The following is a 17904-nucleotide window of genomic DNA, read 5'->3' as shown; positions in this document are numbered from 1 at the left end:
CGTGTTTATACAATCTCAGCAGCAGGATAAGTGATGTATTTTACTGCCTAGAGTTGCTGCCATACTCTATTGAAACTTCGAACACTTGAAGGGGATGTGGATTTTAGATGCAGAACAGTGAGACAGAGCTGGTAGAATACTGTGACTACAACAAAACATGCTTAATTATATCTAGTGTTACTGATTAATGCATACTATGGAATTAAACCAATATAAGCTATTTCCTAATAAGTGTTAGATGCTCCAGATATTGATGATGAAATATCTCTTTCATCTGATCTACAAACCAGTGTATATGTAACTAGTTTATTATTAATAGAAAAACAGAGAGGTACTTGAAACAAAGTTCAGCTCTGATCTTATCTCAAGGTTCAGGGTAGTTCAGATCTGTGGTTGCGTGCCCTTTCTAAAACAAAGTTCTACTAATTCTCCCCATTATGATATGCAGATGGTGGTGTTCTGTGGGCTGAACAAAAAGCAGCAGGAAAAAAGAAAAAGATTGAAACCAATATTTCTATGTTCTTAATAATTTTTGGGTTTTTTTTGCAGCAAAGCTGAAAAGAACAAGCATACTTTAACCCCCAAGGAGTTAAGGTACAATCAAGACAGCCACTAGGACACTGTTGGCTGCAATTACAGAACCTCTGCTTTCATATCATCTGAAGAGGCACAGGGCTCCCTACAGAAAAGGTGGAACTGAAGGATGCTTGTGCTTTAAAGATGGGAAGGACAGAAAATACCGAGACCTGCTCAGACTCTGCAGTGTATCACATAACTGGATGTGGACTCTGACTAATCCACACAGCGCTGTCAGAAAAACACAGAGTAAATAAAGCCATGTTCCTCTCTAGCAACATTCTTTCTGCCTGTAAATTTGAGTTGATGTGAAAAGCTGTTTTACTATAGCGCAAAAAAGCTGAGTCACTTGTCACGATGCAAATATATTAAAAGATCAGTGACAAAGCTCAGGAAGATCACTATGAGATGCTGATAATTAATGTTAAGTTGTAAGGTTACTTCCTTTCATTGACAGAACCTCAATCCCATCAGTAAGTGAAAATATCATCTGCATTAAAGAGAGGTGTACTGCTTTCTCTGTGCCACACATGATGAATATGCCATTTTTTTTCCTTACTAATTTGTCATTTCATTTCACTTTATTAATCAAATGAAATCCACATGGGGAAAGCCCCATGTAAAACAGAAAACTGTATGGGTGAAACTTTCCAGAAGCAGAAGATGGCACTCGTGTATCCTGCCACCCCTGGATGCTGAGCTGTGTGTGCTCCTTCAAAATCCTCCACCAGATATGATCCGATTATCTCCATTGCAATCACATTATTGCACAAATCAAGAATCAATACATATTTTTTTTATCATTAGAGAGTAAAAATGTCCAAGGCCTCATTTTAAATTATATGCTAATGTTGCTCAGTGCAGCTTTTGCTGAAATTGCGTGAGCAGCTCCAAATGGCACATTTTATATATGATGCAACAAATGTGGATAATTTGATAAGGCTGCCTTTGTGCAATACTAAGTAAACTTAGTTTATTAGTTCAAACTCCCCCTGCCGCTCTTCTGATATAGTGTGACTGTCCTAAAACTCAGAGCAGTGTTTACAGTTGTATAAATAGAAGCAACTTGGATTTGAGTTTAAGTCAAAGAAATCAGGGCAAATAACCTCTGGTAAAGCTTTTTATTGGTGTGGTGCTCAAAAACTATCTATAGCCTGATGCAGCAGGGCAAAAGAGCCAGCAATGAGGGTTGGTAGCAGCCTAGAACCAGTTATGTGGACTATGCAAGATGATTTCTAAATGACTGTAATTAGTTTAATAGAGAAAGCTATCGTACAGTTCCTAAATAAAAAATCTTAATCTCCACATTGCCATACTTGCCTTACACAGGAGAAAGACATGCTCCCCACATTCAACCTTTCATAACCAGATTCCAATTTGACAGACGCTTGGATGTTAAATCCAGACATGATGGATTTGGATCTCTGTCCTCACCTTCTTGCTCAACCTTTTGATTATTCTACTCATATACACCTTTACAACCAATTAAAACATTTGCTATTCTAATTTAACCACTAAGAAAAGGCTGAGAATGCAGAAAAGTTCAAAACATCCTGGTTTCACTGGAAAAGAGGAGATATGAAAATTTGTTTCCTGTCCAAATACATATATTGAAAACATCTTTAAACACAGCAAATACGTACACTAACCCACACATAATTTAAAACCTTTCAGGAGCGAAACTATTTACTCCCATGGAAATTACAACAGATAGAGCACAATGATGCTATTTGAAAGAGCAAACTCTCAGCTACAAAACACTGCTACAAAACAAGCTCCTGCTGAGGGCTGAATCTTGAAGTTTTTCTTTGATAGGGAACTCACATTGCCACTCTGCAGACTTCTGTTTTGAATCTGGCTTGTCGAGACGACACCACATCTCATCACCATTAATGATGTGATCCAGGAAACTGTTACCTTCAGCCTCACATTGGTTCAATAGATTCTGACAGGACTTGCATACGGTGCTTCTTCTATTCCTGTGTGTGCATTCGTGGGACCCACTGGGAGCAAACTTTGTAATATTCCAGTGTTGCCATAATTGTTTCCAAAGCATGAAAGCATTGCTTGTAATCTGCTAATTTGTGCTGAAGAATGATCGAAACTCTCTTCGTTTTATGGTGTGACAGCTATGCACAGCCATCTGAAAGATGGCTTGTTTTTCATTTCACCAGTGTTGATATGCACCACCCAGTGCCTCACTGTGCTCACATGCACTGTTTGGTCTCTATGAAGTGCACAAAGTGTTGATGAATGTCAATGCATGCAATCTTTTCCACATGGAGGAATTCAGTGGCACATCTTTTCTTCATACGCCCTTCCACATCGGAGACCGTTTTGCTGACTGTCCCCCTGCTGCCATCTGTCACACGGCAACACCACGTAATGCAATGTTAGTGGGAAGGTTCAACCTCTATGTCATACCACCAACATCTGCCTCTGATGTCATGGGCCGACATCATGAAGGAGGCGGCACTACTTTCAGAGCAGCCCTCATAGTTCTCAGCACAGACTAAAAGAATGGTAATGAGGATTCAGTGAGGCTAGAACTAAAGGTGGTGCATATAAATAACGTCTGAATGAAAAACTTCTAATGCTTAAGATGACACTTAATATCTTCTTATTAGTATCTTCTATATCTTCACTTTTAAATTGCCAGACATACCATCTCCTCAAAGAAGCAGCCACTGAAATCACAGTGCACAAATTGAAGAGTGGAAAGCTTTCTGCTGTCATATATTCTTTTCAGAGTCAAAAAATACACCAGGACAATTTTAAATGAGTAACTCATTGTAGGTAAGTGCAGTCACGTTGTTCCTGGGCTGACAGACTGCAATCACTGCCCGTTGATGTCAGCAGGGACCAGAGCTGGGATTCCAAATGTGGCTCAGGGTTTTAAAAACCACAATGAGGCACAGAAGGCAATAATAATTATTTCAATAATTAGATTCTGTCTTGTGCTGTGTACCAAGAGTCCAAGGCTTAACTGGAATTAAAAGAAGCACCCAGAGTGCCTTAGAAGCAATCTGTGAATGGAGCAGCCAAAAGTCCTTTTCTTGAACAGTGGAAGAACAATCACACTTCTTTATGTATCAGTAAACTTAAAAAGCACTACAAATCAAGGCCAGAGAAAAGAAGCACAAGAAGCAAACGCCTGGAATGACAATATCCATGAAGGGGATGCGCATTGAAGGCTGCCCTATTTCTCTCCTGCACAAAGGATGCTCTACTTTCTCTCCACTGAACCAAAGTTAAACAGAACACCAAAACAGTAATGTGGGTTTTCCTTTGCATGACTTGCTGATGCAGAAGGAAGAGCAGAAGGAAAGCAGATGATGCAGAGAGCCTGGGAAGGGAGCTGTGAGCAGGAGTCCGGGCTACAGACAGGAAGGAGCTCACAGCTGGGGGAGGCAGAGCCACGACACAGCTGCTCCAGAGAACAGCATCAGCCCAAGGCACAGGGTGAAGCTGGGGTCCTGCTGGCTTCCACAGGAACACACAGCCTCATTAGGTTATTACAGAAGAGCTTCTTCTCTTAGATAAGCCTTGAAGATTTCTGACAGAGGGACATGAGTGTCAGAGACACAGGTCCCACACATAGCCCCGTCCCACTTGACAGCTATCAGAAACCTGAAGTCACATCTGTGGAGCAAGTAAGAGTAACATGAAGTTGACTCTAGGTTGACTGTACTGAGAGAAATAATGGTGCTTTTTAAAAGCACCAAGGTAACGTTCAGAAAAAACATGCCTCAAAGTTGTATGACAATTAATGGATTTCCTGGAATTTACTTGTCTGATCAAAAGAGAACCTACATGGAAGAGAAAGCATAAGACATTTGCACAACACATGACATGTGATGATCCCTTCAAAGCCCTGAGATATCCAGCCTGTGGTTCTCCAGCCCTGGCTCGGTGAGAGCTGGAGCAGCCCTGTCAAAGCCACTCTCCTTCCTGCTCCCATCAATTATAAATTGGAGAGCAATGCTGGTGCACACCTAGATCTCAAGGATGGCAGCAGCCATAGCTTAGGAGCGTCCTGTAGCTTTTCTATAGGGAAAAAACACACCCCAGGAATTAACCTCAGTTTTGGCAGTCTCAGGGATTTTAGCGATCTGTGACTGCCATTTTTCTGTAGCATGCTGTGTTGTACAATCAGTGAATATACAGATTATATAGAATATCCGAGAGCTTGGCTTATGTAGCTATTATATTAGAGCAGAAAAGAAGGACACTCACCCTATCCTGAGCTCATGTGGGAAACTCAGGTGGAGTAGATCTCCAGAAGAGATCCTTCCCTACTGGTAGCCAGCTCTTACATGGGTTTAGGAGAGGTGCAGCCAGCCTCCACCCTTTCCTGCAGCACAGGTGAACTGCCTTCACCTGTGCTCCCATGGCTAACTCACTGCTTGCCTCAAGTGATCAATCAGAGGTTCAGGCTGTGATTCAGCAATCCCCATACATGTGCATAGGCTGAGAACAGATGACAAAAGGATTATGCACTGTGGCTTATCTGAAAATTGTACAAATGAGGAAGGTACAAACTGCAGCTTGTGCAGGGCTTCCTGGTGTCTCCAGGGGGTCCATCACTGTGACAAATGGCCTGAGTTAGTCTGTGAGATGCACCAGGTAGGGTCTGAGTGCAAGAAAAACAACAGTGTGCAGCCTTCTTTCGGTGACATCTGTACCATGTACAGGGGTCCTTAATTCTGCTCTGAAACACAAATGGAAAGATACTAACAGCTTTTTTAGTATTTCAAACACATGCAGCTTATTTCAGAGTCCCAGTAATTCTGAAGGTCTGCTGTGCACTGTCTCATCTGCTTGCAGGTCAGGTTAACATTTTTAAAGCACAGAACAGAAATAATAAGGAAGGAGTCAATAATGGCACTGGTATCATTAATTTCCTGTTTATCTCTGGCTTAAACCTGGAACAAACTAAAAAAATGCTTTCATTTGAAAGCAGTCAGACTGCAAAGCTGCAGGCCTAATAATCCATACAGCACTGCCCCAGCTACATCATCATCCCTCTCCCCTTTCTTCTTCTCATCTGCCTCAACCTGCCCCTCAGCTTGGGCCAGCTCCTGCACCTTGAGCCTGAAGACACCTGGTTGTGGAAGGAGAGTCTCAGGTTCACATTGTATGGAGACAAGGCTCAGAGGAAAGGCTGCAGCACAATTATATGCTAACACCCTAAATAACATCCAGCACAGACCTGGATCTAAAAGGCCTGAGACTATACAGAGTGCTGTGCATGATTAGCCAGACTACTTAGCACTATTTCACCTATATGCAGGCTAGCATTACTTAGAACACAAGAAGAGTCAACTGGGAAAAAAAGAGCAAAGTTTCAACTAGCCTGCTACCCTGCCTCTGGCAGCAGCCAACGCTGTGAGAAGGAAGAGGAGAACCAGAACCTTCAGCCTAGCTGCCCAGCCATCTGCAGCTTAAGGGCTTTTTTGAAAGAGAGGTTGCATTCCTATCATTGTGTCCAACAGCCCTTGCTGGGACTTTCTCCCTTTCAGTAATCCATCCTTTTTAAATGTATGTTTAATTCTGGTTTCCAAAACATCTTCTGATGCTGATCTCCTTTCAAATATGCACTGCCTAGAGAAGTTATCTTGTCTGGTGTCTGCTCTCTAGTTGGTGCTGACATCCTGATCCTTCAACTGCATAAGGAAAGGTGAATAGTTGCTCTTCGCAATATAATGAAGCATCATCTATAAAACAATATTACAGAGGATGAATATTCACCTTCCCTGTGCTGTTCATATACATCTCTCACATTCTTTTATTTATTTATGTTTGCCTTAAGACTCATCAGGCCAGTTGCAGAAAGCCTGGAACCAGTTTGGTGGTTGTCACATTCTGCCTGTGAAGGGAGAGATGGGTGACCAGATTTGCAAAATCCCCCTGGTTAGATTAACATGAAACTGGCACTCAAGGTCCAGACACAGCCATCAATTTGAATGAGAATTTCTGTACTGCAATTATTTTTAAAGTATCGGCGCTCTTATAACTATATCTATTTAGGATGTGCAGCTAAATTATAATTATATGACTTTCTAAGAAACTGAAACTTTGCATTACTTAACAAAGTACCTTTACAAATAACAAAATACCTTTACAAAGGAAAAAGAAACAAAAGAGAGAGATGGAGGAAGGGAAGACGGAGAAAAAGATACAGTCAGAGAAAGAGATCACCAGTTTGAACTCCAGCATGGGTCCAGCCAATTTCTTTACAGTAAATTATTTCCCAAAAACAAACAAACAAACAAACACTGTTTCAGTTTTTCAGTGTTGTATCTATTTACTTTTGTATGTTACACCCAGCAGCTTCCAGCACACGATGTATTTGCACATTACACACCCTGAGGGAATCCAAGATATCTCAGAAGGCCAGTGCTTCAAACCTTTGTGTCTCTGCTTGTAGAGATGGAGAATCTAGCCTTTGGGAAACCAAGCTACTAAACTTTTGTTCCTCTCCACAATGCCACATCAATGGCTTTCAACTGCTTACAATTCTAATATCCATACACATTTTCTAACACGCGGATGATCCCTATCAACAACAGATGGATAATCAAGCCCCTTGACAATAAACTTGTTCTCCTCCCTGTTGCAGTTGAAGTTTCAGGAGCAATCCACAATCCCTCAGGAGTCTGGAGTCCAGAGTTTGAGACTCCTTGCTTTCAGCTATTTCTTTACTTTAGCTTTCTTAAATAACACCAGCCACCAATACAAAAGTTCTGCTGTCCCAGAAGGTCATTGCTCACATTTAACACAGTCAGTAGAACTGAACTGTTTTAAAATCCAGTTTAGCCAGCTAAGCAACAGGAAAAGTGCCGATTTCCTTTGGTGGACTTCCAAGTGCTACATGGTGATTGAGAATGTGCTCTGTCACTGGCGCTGCAAATAGCCAAGAGCCTTGGACAGAGTGGTCCTGATGGATAATAGCTCTTAATTAGGTTTTCTGGCTCTTTGCGGGGAGAATTTGCATATTTGCTGCTCATATTTAGGTGCACACTTTTTCCTTGCTAACAGATTTGTTTCTGTGTCCCTAAAATACATCTCTAGGAAGCTCCCAATACATTTGATCAGGTAAAACTATTTTTGGGCTGAATTAATTACAGAAGATGATGATTCCAGCAGAAGATATACTAGCTAAAGTATTAAGGAAGGTAATGTGGATTCCTTGCTCTTTATTGCTGCTTACAGACAAAAAGAAGCTCTGGACAAGGCCCTGAGCAACATTATCTAGCCTTGAAAATATTCTTGCTTGGGGAAGAAGGTAACTTCCAGAAGTCCAACTCAACCAAAAGAACTATGAAAATTCTCTTAGGCTGAGGTTCTTCTCATCTGTCTTCAATGGCCTGTACATCTTTTACCTACTCTAAGCTAGTCCTCTGGGATACCTCCATGAGCAATGAAAAAGGAGAAGAAAATTCCTCTCTTTCTTATAGCAGACATCAAATAAGGTCACCTTGGATTAGGTTGAGCTCATTTTACAAAGTGAAAAAAAAAAAAATTAAAAAAAAAGAAAGGCTTCTAAAAAGAAAGCCATGTCCAGATGATCAGCTTGTTCTCATCATCCCAACAGTGTTTACATCAGCTCTGTTTTGTACGTTTTTCAAATAAGTTGTGATTTCAAACTTGATTCCAAACCATCAATGAAAACTGAGTAGCTGAGGATGTACTAATCCCTAAAGAATCATATTGCGAACATCACATGACTTCATGAAGGAAACAACTTGAAAGCTGTAAGGCAAATCTTAATCCTTTTAACCTGTGCCCTTCCCATCAGGAGTAGCTTACAAATGGTCTTGCTGGAGAGCTCAGCTACTGAACAGTTTATTTTTATCTACTTTTTAATGCTGATGCCATTACAGTTTGTTTTCCAGGAATTAAATGAACTGCCACTGAGCCATTCTGAATTGTTGCACATTTGGTTAGAAATCTCCCCACATTTCCAGCTCGTGAGCCTAATTCTTCATCATCAAATTCCAGAAAGGAAAAAAATTGGGCAGAATCATAGTTAACTTCCACACTTTTCCACTGGCAAACATATTTCCATCTCCAACTTCCTTACAGAACACAAATTACAGTCTTTTTTTTTTTCCTATTTACTTCATTATTTCCTTGAGCTTCAGTGAAATCGAGAACAGTTCTAGGAATAAGGCTTAAAGTAACTTGTACTTCCAAGCTGCATATTTAACATGTTAACACTGAGCTCTGTGCACTAATGTAGGACACTTGATTTTTTAGGATCAACAAATGGCAAACGCTTCCATATGAAAAGAATATTCCCACCCACAGAAATAGAATTCAGCCTTCCTAAGCAGTAAACAATAGAGGATTAAAATGCCTCTCAGAGGCACAGCCAGAAAAAAACCAACCACACCCCAGATCCAAATGAGATTCTCAGTCAGATCTTTTCAGCATTTCTTTTCTGAGAAAAAGCATCTTCTCCTACTAAAAAAGGTGGGTGCCAGGCACAAACTCATTGACGGGTTCTGAAGCATTTTGGAACTGTGTGTGCTTTGATAAGGAGCATAGATAATAATGGGGTCATTTACCTCAACCTCTTTCTTGTAACTTTTTGAAAGAGCATACATCTAAAACTAGGAACTAAAATCAGTCACTCTGATATTTACAGACTCAACAGTGATAAAATATCCTTAAGAAGCCCATGAGCCAGAAAGTGCAGGAATCATTACAATTTATGCTTTTGTTTGAAACACTTTATTTTTGCTTTTCATTAATGACATTTCTTAGTATTTGAAAAGTGTTGAATGCAGAGGAAAAATTTACTTCTTATAGATTTATAAAAGCCAACCAAAATGTCAGAGCTTCAAACTGATGTACTGTAACATTCATATAACATAATTTCAAAGTTGCCTTGTCTCAATTTTTTGAATGATAATACAGTATTATCAGCTGCCAAGCCAGAATGCAGCAATTTATAGCTTATGACAACCAAGAAAACATTCTCAAATAAAATGCATCACAGGCGCTGAAAAAAGATAATAACTAGAAATAGAAAAGAAAAAAAAATCAAGCTTTTAAGCTTTGTAGGGTATAGCTCAGCAAATACTTTTGATTTCAGAGTTCAAATTTCCTCTGAGATTGGCAAATTAACAATAATTCTGTATTTTTAATTGTAGTTAAAACTACCTAAATGCTGTTCAAACTAAAGACAAGAACTTGTGATACTGAAAAATCTACTCTGCTTGAAGTAGATGAGAATTAAATGGGAAGGAGGCATTAGCTGATGAAAAATGCTTCTAAAATTTACTGGCAGATTCATAGATTTTTTAAGGCCAGCGAGACCCGTTACCATCTAATCAGATCTTCTGAATAACACATGGCACAGAACCTCACCTTGTAACTACTGCATCAGACCCATTCCTCCTGCTTGAATTACCCTTTACTTTTTGAAGGACGTTCAAGTCTTGTTTTACACATTCAAAACGATGTAGAATTCAGCAAGAATGCAAGTTGCTTTTGTAGCTAACTAAACTTACTGCAAGAAGGTGCTTGCTTTCATCTACTTGGAATTACCTGGGGGTCTCACAGACTGAATCACTAATGAACTATTTTATAAAACAAGGCAAAAACATACATTTTTTCTAATGAAAAATCTCTTTCCAGCCTAATTTGTATGCTGTGCTTGAGTCATCCCTTTACATAAACTGAAAACCATACCTTTCCATTAACTGAAAAAGATTCTGACATCTCCAGCTTCACAATGTAAGGTACAGTTTCCAGACTTTCAGATCTTCCTGCAGTTCCTTTGTGATCTTGCTCTGACCAAAATGTCACTAATATTGCACACAGTAAACCACTACTGTCTGCTAGTAATAGCTGCAATCACCCTTGCTGGTCCTGACATTTCTCTTCAGAATATTCCTATCAGTCTCAAATAAATTACTTTTAGAATCATAGAATCATGGAATCCTTTGAGTTGGAAGGGAGCTTTAAAGGTCATCTGGTCCAACTCCCCTGCAATGAACAGGGACAACTGCTAGATCAGGTTGCTCAGAGTGCCATCCACCCTGACCTTGAACGTCTCCCAGGATGGAGCATCCACCACCCCTCTGGGCAACCTGTTCCAGTGCCTCACTGCCCTTAACGTATAATAGTCTTCTTATGCCCGATTTAAATCTAAATGTTTTAGTTTGAAACCATTTCTCCTTGTCCTGCTAAAGAGTATGTCCCCATCTTTCTTATAGCCTCCCGTCAGATACTGAAAGCCCACTCTCGGATCTACCCAGAGCCTTCTCTTCTCCACGCTGAACAGCCCCAGCTCTCTCAGCCTGTCCTCATAGGAGAGGTGTTCCATCCTTGAATCACTTTTTGTGGCCCTCCTCTGGATGTGCTCCAAGAGATCCACATCTCTCCTATACTGAAGACTCCGTATCTGGATGCAGTACTCCAGGTGAGGTCCCAGCAGCATAGAGGATCACCTCCCTCATCCTGCCCACCAAGCTTCTTTTGATGCAGCCCAGGATATGGCTAGCTTTTTGGGCTGCAAGCTGCCTCACAGACAGCTTGCCATCCACGAATACCCACGGGTCCTTTTTGCAGGGCTATGCTCCATCCTTACATCCCCCAGCCTGTTCCGATAGCAGGGGTTGCCACCACCCACGTGTCACACGTTGCACTTGTATTTGTTGAACCTCATAAAGTTCACATAGGCTCACTGCTCAAGCGTGCCTAGGTCTTTCTGGATGGCATCAAATGCAACGCACAGTTTGGTGTCACCCACAAACTTGCAGTGGGTGCACTCAATCCCAGTGTTTATATAATTGGTGAAGATATTAAAGAATACTGATCTCTGAGGGACACCACCTGTCACCAATCTCCATCTGGACACTGAGCCATTGACTACCACTCTCTGGGTATGATCTCAAACCATTTCCTTGTCCATTGAACAGTCCACTCATCAAATCCATATCTTTCCAATGTGGAGAGAAGGATGTTGTGAGGGACCGTGTCAAAGTCCAGTCAGATTACATCAGTAGCTCTTCCTTTTCCCATTGATGCAGTTACACCATTACAGAAAGCTACTATGTTGGCCAGGCAAGTCCTGCCATTGGTGAAGCCATGCTGGTTATCCCATAACACATCCCTCTCTTCCATACGCCTTAGCATTGCTTCCATGATGACCTGCTCCATTATCCTCCTCCACACTGAGGTGAGGCTGAGAAGTCGGTAGTTCCATGTGTCATTTTTCCAGTATGTAGGAACTTCACCTGACCTCCATGACTTTTCAAATATCTTGAGAGTGGCTTAGCAACTATGTTAGCCAGTTCCCTAGGGAATCTGGGAATGCATGTCATTGAAACCCACAGACTTGTGGAAGTTCAGATTCCTCAGGTAGTCACGAACCTGATCTTTGGGTAGGAGAAGGGACACTGCTCTCCCAGCTGCATTTTCTGACTCAAAAACTTATTAGCTGAACTGTAGGAACTCACAGTCAAAGTAGACTTCAGAAAGTTAATTTAGAAGTAGTCTTCATTTGTGGCAAAATGAATGTGAATGAGCAGTTTTCATTGATTTGCTGCAATCGTGAAATATTTTGCCCCAAAAATGACACATTATTTTTTATCTGACAGAATCATTCTGTGCTCTCATATTAGAAATGTACATGCTCTAATGAGAAGCATATTATAGGAGCCCTGTTAAAACTACTATTAAAATTTGCATTCAGGGACAGTTCTTTGTCCTGTCACCAGCCACCAGCCAAATGTTCCTGCTGAACATTTGCACGTCTTTGGTCTATTCTACACCAAACAAAAAAAATTATAATTCTGATGCTTTTGGCTAATTACTAGAAGTAGTTCAATACAGCAATATGCCAAAAACAAGACATGTCCAAGAAGAACAAAGGTGAAAAGAAATGTATGCAAAGTACGATCGAGCTTGTCTGGTAGTCAAATAGCACAACTAATAAGAAAACATACCATAATCTACAGACTAGTCCTTTCATTAAATTATTAGCCTTAAAGACTTTATTAATGTTACTAAAAGCAGACAAGGTCATATGAGAGGCTAATTTAACTGAGATATTATGCTAAACTACGAGCATTTTAAGGTATTCACCTTCATAAAAATTTACAGCATATTAAATTCCTTTAATTACTCTAGAGCTATTTCTAATTTCAAAAGCCTATTTTTATGGAACAATGATAAATTTGCGAATAGATGAATTATTGTACAGATTAATACACACAGTTCAAACTTCAATCAAGATTTTAAATGGCTCTAGTAGCTGTAGCCTGTATAGTAGGTTCTTTAAGTGCTAAGCAATTAAAATTGTTCTCTTAGCATACTGGTTTAATTTAATACCTCCCAAGTTGCAGAAACTTTGACTTCTGCAGAGGAACATATTCATTCACCATATTTCCCTTAAAATGATAGAATATTTAAAAGGAAACAAATGACCTAGAAAAAGCAATATGATTTTGCTAATTATCATATAACACTACTGATATACCTAACTCATACTTAATGAGATCAAGATTTGGGGATGCCATGGGTGCACAGCTGACGTCCTTTACACCTCATTTCCACAAAGAAGCAAACTAGGCACCTGGTGGCTGGCAACTGGTGCTGTTGGTGTGTGTCAACACCTGGAAACTCTGCAAGCACAGAAATGAGGCACCTGTGAAGTAACTAAAATTATGAAAATTCTTGGATACAGTGTGTAAAGTTGGTTTTGTGAGTAGGGTTTAAGAGTTTTGTTTAACTGTTTGCTCATTGAGTAGCAGGAGCCATTACACTTCTGTGAGTCACTTGATGAAAAGACTGGGCTCTCTGAGTCACATTGCACTAACCATCTGAGATCACAAATCACACAAATACTATCTACTAAAGTAAAGGACTAATAGCTAGTGTCTCTATTTTTTAAGGAAACCAATTTTTCTTGCCCTCATCTTACAGGACCATCTTTGCAAATGGAGAAATTCACTACCTCTGTGTAATCAAGTCAAAGACCCTTCAGCACAAGGTCTATGAAGTCCTAAGCCTATTGCGGTGTGGTTTTCCTCTTTTTTTATTTTTTTCTCTTAGAGTTTTTATTATTCTATTTAAGAAAAAAAAAAAAAAAAAAAGGAGCTTAGAAACTGAATCCAAAGATTGCCCAAGTTTGTATGAGTCCATGAAACAGGTATTCTGAGGGATCAAGCATCACAGCGGAAAATTGCTTTCAAACAGTGACACAGCCAAGAGTTAGCAGAGTCTATTCACGAATAATCTGGAGAACAGAGAGCCTACCTAACTCTCCACACTCAGCTGGCAGGCCCAAGTTGGAGAGTTTTCCCATTACACTGCTTCCTCAAGCACGCCTTTAGCTGACACCAAGCAGACAGTTGGTCTCAGCTCATGCATTCAAGCAGGCATTAGATGGTGCTTGGTGATCTGACTGATGGAAGGGACAAGGGATGAAGGGACAGCATGGTCCGGAAAAGGAGTGGAACTCGAGGGTTTGACCTCTTTTGTGACAAGAAAGAAAATACTGCATATAAAAGTCCAGCATCCAAGATCAAAAATATATCTTACTGTTGAAGTTTTATGAAGGTAATAAAGAAGTTCTATAAAAATGAGAGAAATTATGTATGACAGTATTTGTTTGCCAGCTCTAGGAAAATGACGAATAGATTGGGTTAGCAGTGAGTTTTTGATTTTTGAAGAAATATTAAAGTTAGATGAGCTACTGGTTCATTCATTTCTGGAAGAATAATTTCTCCTCTCCTGTAATGTACCAAAAAAGCAAGTCCCTGTCACTGTGGAGACAGAGAGACATGAACAACTAGCAAGGTTCAGCGTGACACTGTAAAAAGGAGTTTCACCTTTAGGTATCTGGTTGAATTTTAAATGGAAACGTTCCATTGAGGGTTGTTTGATGTCCTGGGTCAGCTTGGTCTCAAATACAGCTCAGTTTGTCATGGACAAATGTTCTCATCAGAAGTACCCGTAGCAACAAATAACCTCCCCTACAAGGCCAGCAGAAAGGAGCCAACTTGAACCAATTCTCTGGGAAACTGTGTGTTACAACAGCATTCCCTTTGCAGAAATGGGAGAGCACCTGTTTTCTTCCCCTCTGGTGTCTAAAGCTGAACTCATATTCTCTGGATACCATAACACAAATAGAGTCACCTCATTTCCCCTTCTCAATTTCCAGAAGCTTGCAGGGAAGTTTGACCCAGCCCCAGTGCTATTACTTTAAGAACTGGTCTAAATCATTTCAGAAGCAGATCTGTGATGATCATGTCTTGCTTTTTAAACAAAACCTCTGGAGTGCTGGTCCAGCTGGACTTGCTTAATGATTTTTTATCCCTTTCAGACAGTGAACAAGATTTGTGCAAAAGCATTCACAGAAGCCAAACAAACGAACAAAAAAGAGCAAACAAAACAAAACAAAACAAAACAAAACCACCTCCACACCTACGTGTGTAAATTCTGGCCAAACTTGACTGTCATAGTGTTGGAAATGAATGGCTTTATGTGCAACAGTTTAGATATATGTCTAATTAAAAAAATACATAATTGATCCCTTAAAAGTGAGGAAGGTAATTGTGTAATTAATAAAGGAGCAGTCTAAGGATCAGTGGCCACCTCAAACTGTAAAAATATAGCATAAAATACAATACCACACACACACACAAAAGTTCAATTTGATTTATGCTTCACGAAAAAGCAAAACAAATGCAATACAAATATTTTCAGTAGCTAAAAACTGGCTATCACTAGAAAAACACAGCTCCAGACATTCCTCATTGCTGGGCTAAGCTGTTCTCAAAATAATCAAACATAAAGGCTGCTGATGGAAATACATCTAATACTTCGCAGACACAAAGCATGAAACTGCTGTGTTCAGCACCGATCACCTTGCTTGTACTTTAGGGGCATTTGTTAAGCTTCATTCCACAGCTCGCAAAGCACCCTGAACTCATTTGGCCTTTCTTACTCCCTGAGAGTAGACAGCACCTTTTTCTTGCAAAAATTTAAGGACACTTCATTGCATGCCCTTTAAAAATAAAAACGTTGGAAATGGCGGCGTTTGAGGAGCTGGAGTCACTGCGTGTGTCCCAGAAGCAATCACAAACAGCTCTGAAAAACACACGTACTCTTGTGCTCTGTGGATCTTTCAGACCAAACGGAGCAGAAGGAGCAGATTTCTAATTGTATATAAAAAGGAGAATCTCAGAATCTATTTAAAAAGGAGAAAAATGCTAGAGAACCGTTCTTATTGTTCTTATTGTTCAACAAGTAGAGCGTATTTTCTTGAACTGTTACAGAAAGAAAGACAACAACTGTACTTTCAAGAAAATATTTAAATAAAATTGATGAAGTGACAACACTTGACTGCATGTTTAAATTGGACAAAATTATAAAAGCTGTTACAGAGTGTTCAATGTGTTCCAGTGTTACAATATACCATAAGGACTCATTCAAGCAGTGAGAATACTGCAGACAAGGCGTGAAGATTACAAGATGCTGTAGACTTCTGCCTGGTATAATATAAAATACAATCCAAAGCAGCAGAAATGTTTTTAGTGGAGTTAAATCCTTCCCATCAGGGATCAATGGGGAGAAAGGTATCTCTGTGCCTTATGCTGTAAGAACACCGTATTATTTGCTTAACTGGAAGTTAAATGAATCAAAACTTCAAACAGTATATATATAAAAAAAACTAACATGAATTAACATGCCAAATTTTTAATAAAAGAAAATCAGATTTTAATGCAGAGGACTCAGTGGTGTATTTATTTTTTACACTAAGGTGTAAAGGAAGCTTATAAGTTAAGATGTTTCTTACAGCTTATACCTTCTGAAGACACCAGAGACTTACCTGACCACAAAGCCTCATCCTGAGAGATCTGGGCTCCATCTTCTCCTGAGTGCTGTTCCTCAGAGTGAGCTCTTATCAAACACCACTGAACTGCTTTATTTAGTATCTTTTCCCGTGATCTATTACCCTCTGACTGGAAGTTCCCAGTTAACTGTCTGTAATATCCCTCGCATGCTGTCCCCAGTATCTTACCTGTTCTGATACACTTGCATTTTTTGGATCACACATCCTTACACGGATGCTTACAGGCTATGGAGGATGATGCATACCACAGCTACAGCTTCTCAGCAGTGCTTACAGTCTCTAAACCCATCACAAAGTGCTCATACTCATGTGAGATGCATAAGCAGAGCCTAGGAACATGAGTTCACAGCAGTGTCATAGTTGTATGTCATTGCACTGAACAACTTGCACCTCACCTGGAAAATTGTATGCCAACTGAAGACAGATCTCTGGCTATTTAACAATATGTACCCCTCCATACTTCTTGTCCAGCATAGATATTCTGCTTTGAAAATTAGATTTTCATACATTTATCGTGGTAGTCAACGTTATGGTATCATGGTGCAACCCATATGGGCCAGAAGCAAAGAGTTCTGCCCATAAATAAAAAGAATATAATGTATGACTCACTGCACAGGACCAAGGAAGACACAAGGCAGTTAATCAACTACTAGGAGAGTCCAATCACATGGTAAAATGAGCATGGAAATGCACCAGCCTACTTCAGTCATAAAGAACTAAGGAAAAAAAAATGTTAAAATTTTAAAACTGACCATAATTTTTTAAGCATCACTGTTATGAAACTTTGTTCTTCACGCTATTAATCTGGCGTGGAAACTATCACGGAAATTCACTAAGGCTTTTCCCAGGCTGCTCTTCTCTCCTGCAAAACTGGGACTCTTGTTCCCTGCAAAACCTTGTGCAGCATGCTGTGTCCTGGCCAGGTGGGCTGCTGGGGATACCTCTGTGCCAGTATGCAAGCCTCTTTAGCAGAAGCTGCTCCTTACTGGGACACAGATATAATATTACAGATAAATCACTATGCCAAATCAAACTTCACAGAATTTTACCTCTTCAGCACTCTTTAATGTCCCACATGCTTTTAGAGTCATCTCTTGAAAATATTGTTTCTTTGTATAAATATGAAACAGTAAAAAGATGCCATATATTTCAAAGTCAAAATATTAATAATGAAAAAATTATTTGTTCTGCACTGCAGAATTCCCCTCTGCCTTAGTTTACTATTTATAAACCACCAGTCTGGGATTAATTATTGTAAATCCCTAAGCCTAAAAGAAGATTTTAGGCATGTTTATGCTATGCATAATCTATACCATTATTAAACTGAAGCTCAAATACAAATTATGCCCTATTTTTGTTGGCTACCTTTTAACATTTCTGCATCTTATCCGTGGTAAATACTATTCCTCAAGGGGAAGTCTTCCTTACAATCTTAAAAACATCAGGCTGCC

The 17904-nt window shown here is 39.9% G+C and overlaps 1 protein-coding gene across 2 annotated transcripts in view; it reads right to left on the bottom strand.

Annotated features, from left to right (window-relative positions):
* CPQ (carboxypeptidase Q) overlaps positions 1-17904 on the bottom strand; it is a 159450-nt gene that overhangs the window by 12146 nt on the left and 129400 nt on the right. The gene's annotated exons all lie outside the window — the stretch shown is intronic.

The sequence above is a fragment of the Lagopus leucura genome, unplaced genomic scaffold, assembly GCF_019238085.1.
Source record: "Lagopus leucura isolate 7727_CA_CO unplaced genomic scaffold, USGS_WTPT01 Super-Scaffold_100002, whole genome shotgun sequence".
Lineage (NCBI taxonomy): Eukaryota > Metazoa > Chordata > Aves > Galliformes > Phasianidae > Lagopus > Lagopus leucura.
Note: the sequence above shows the minus strand (reverse complement) of the source record. Positions and strands in the feature narration are given on the sequence as shown.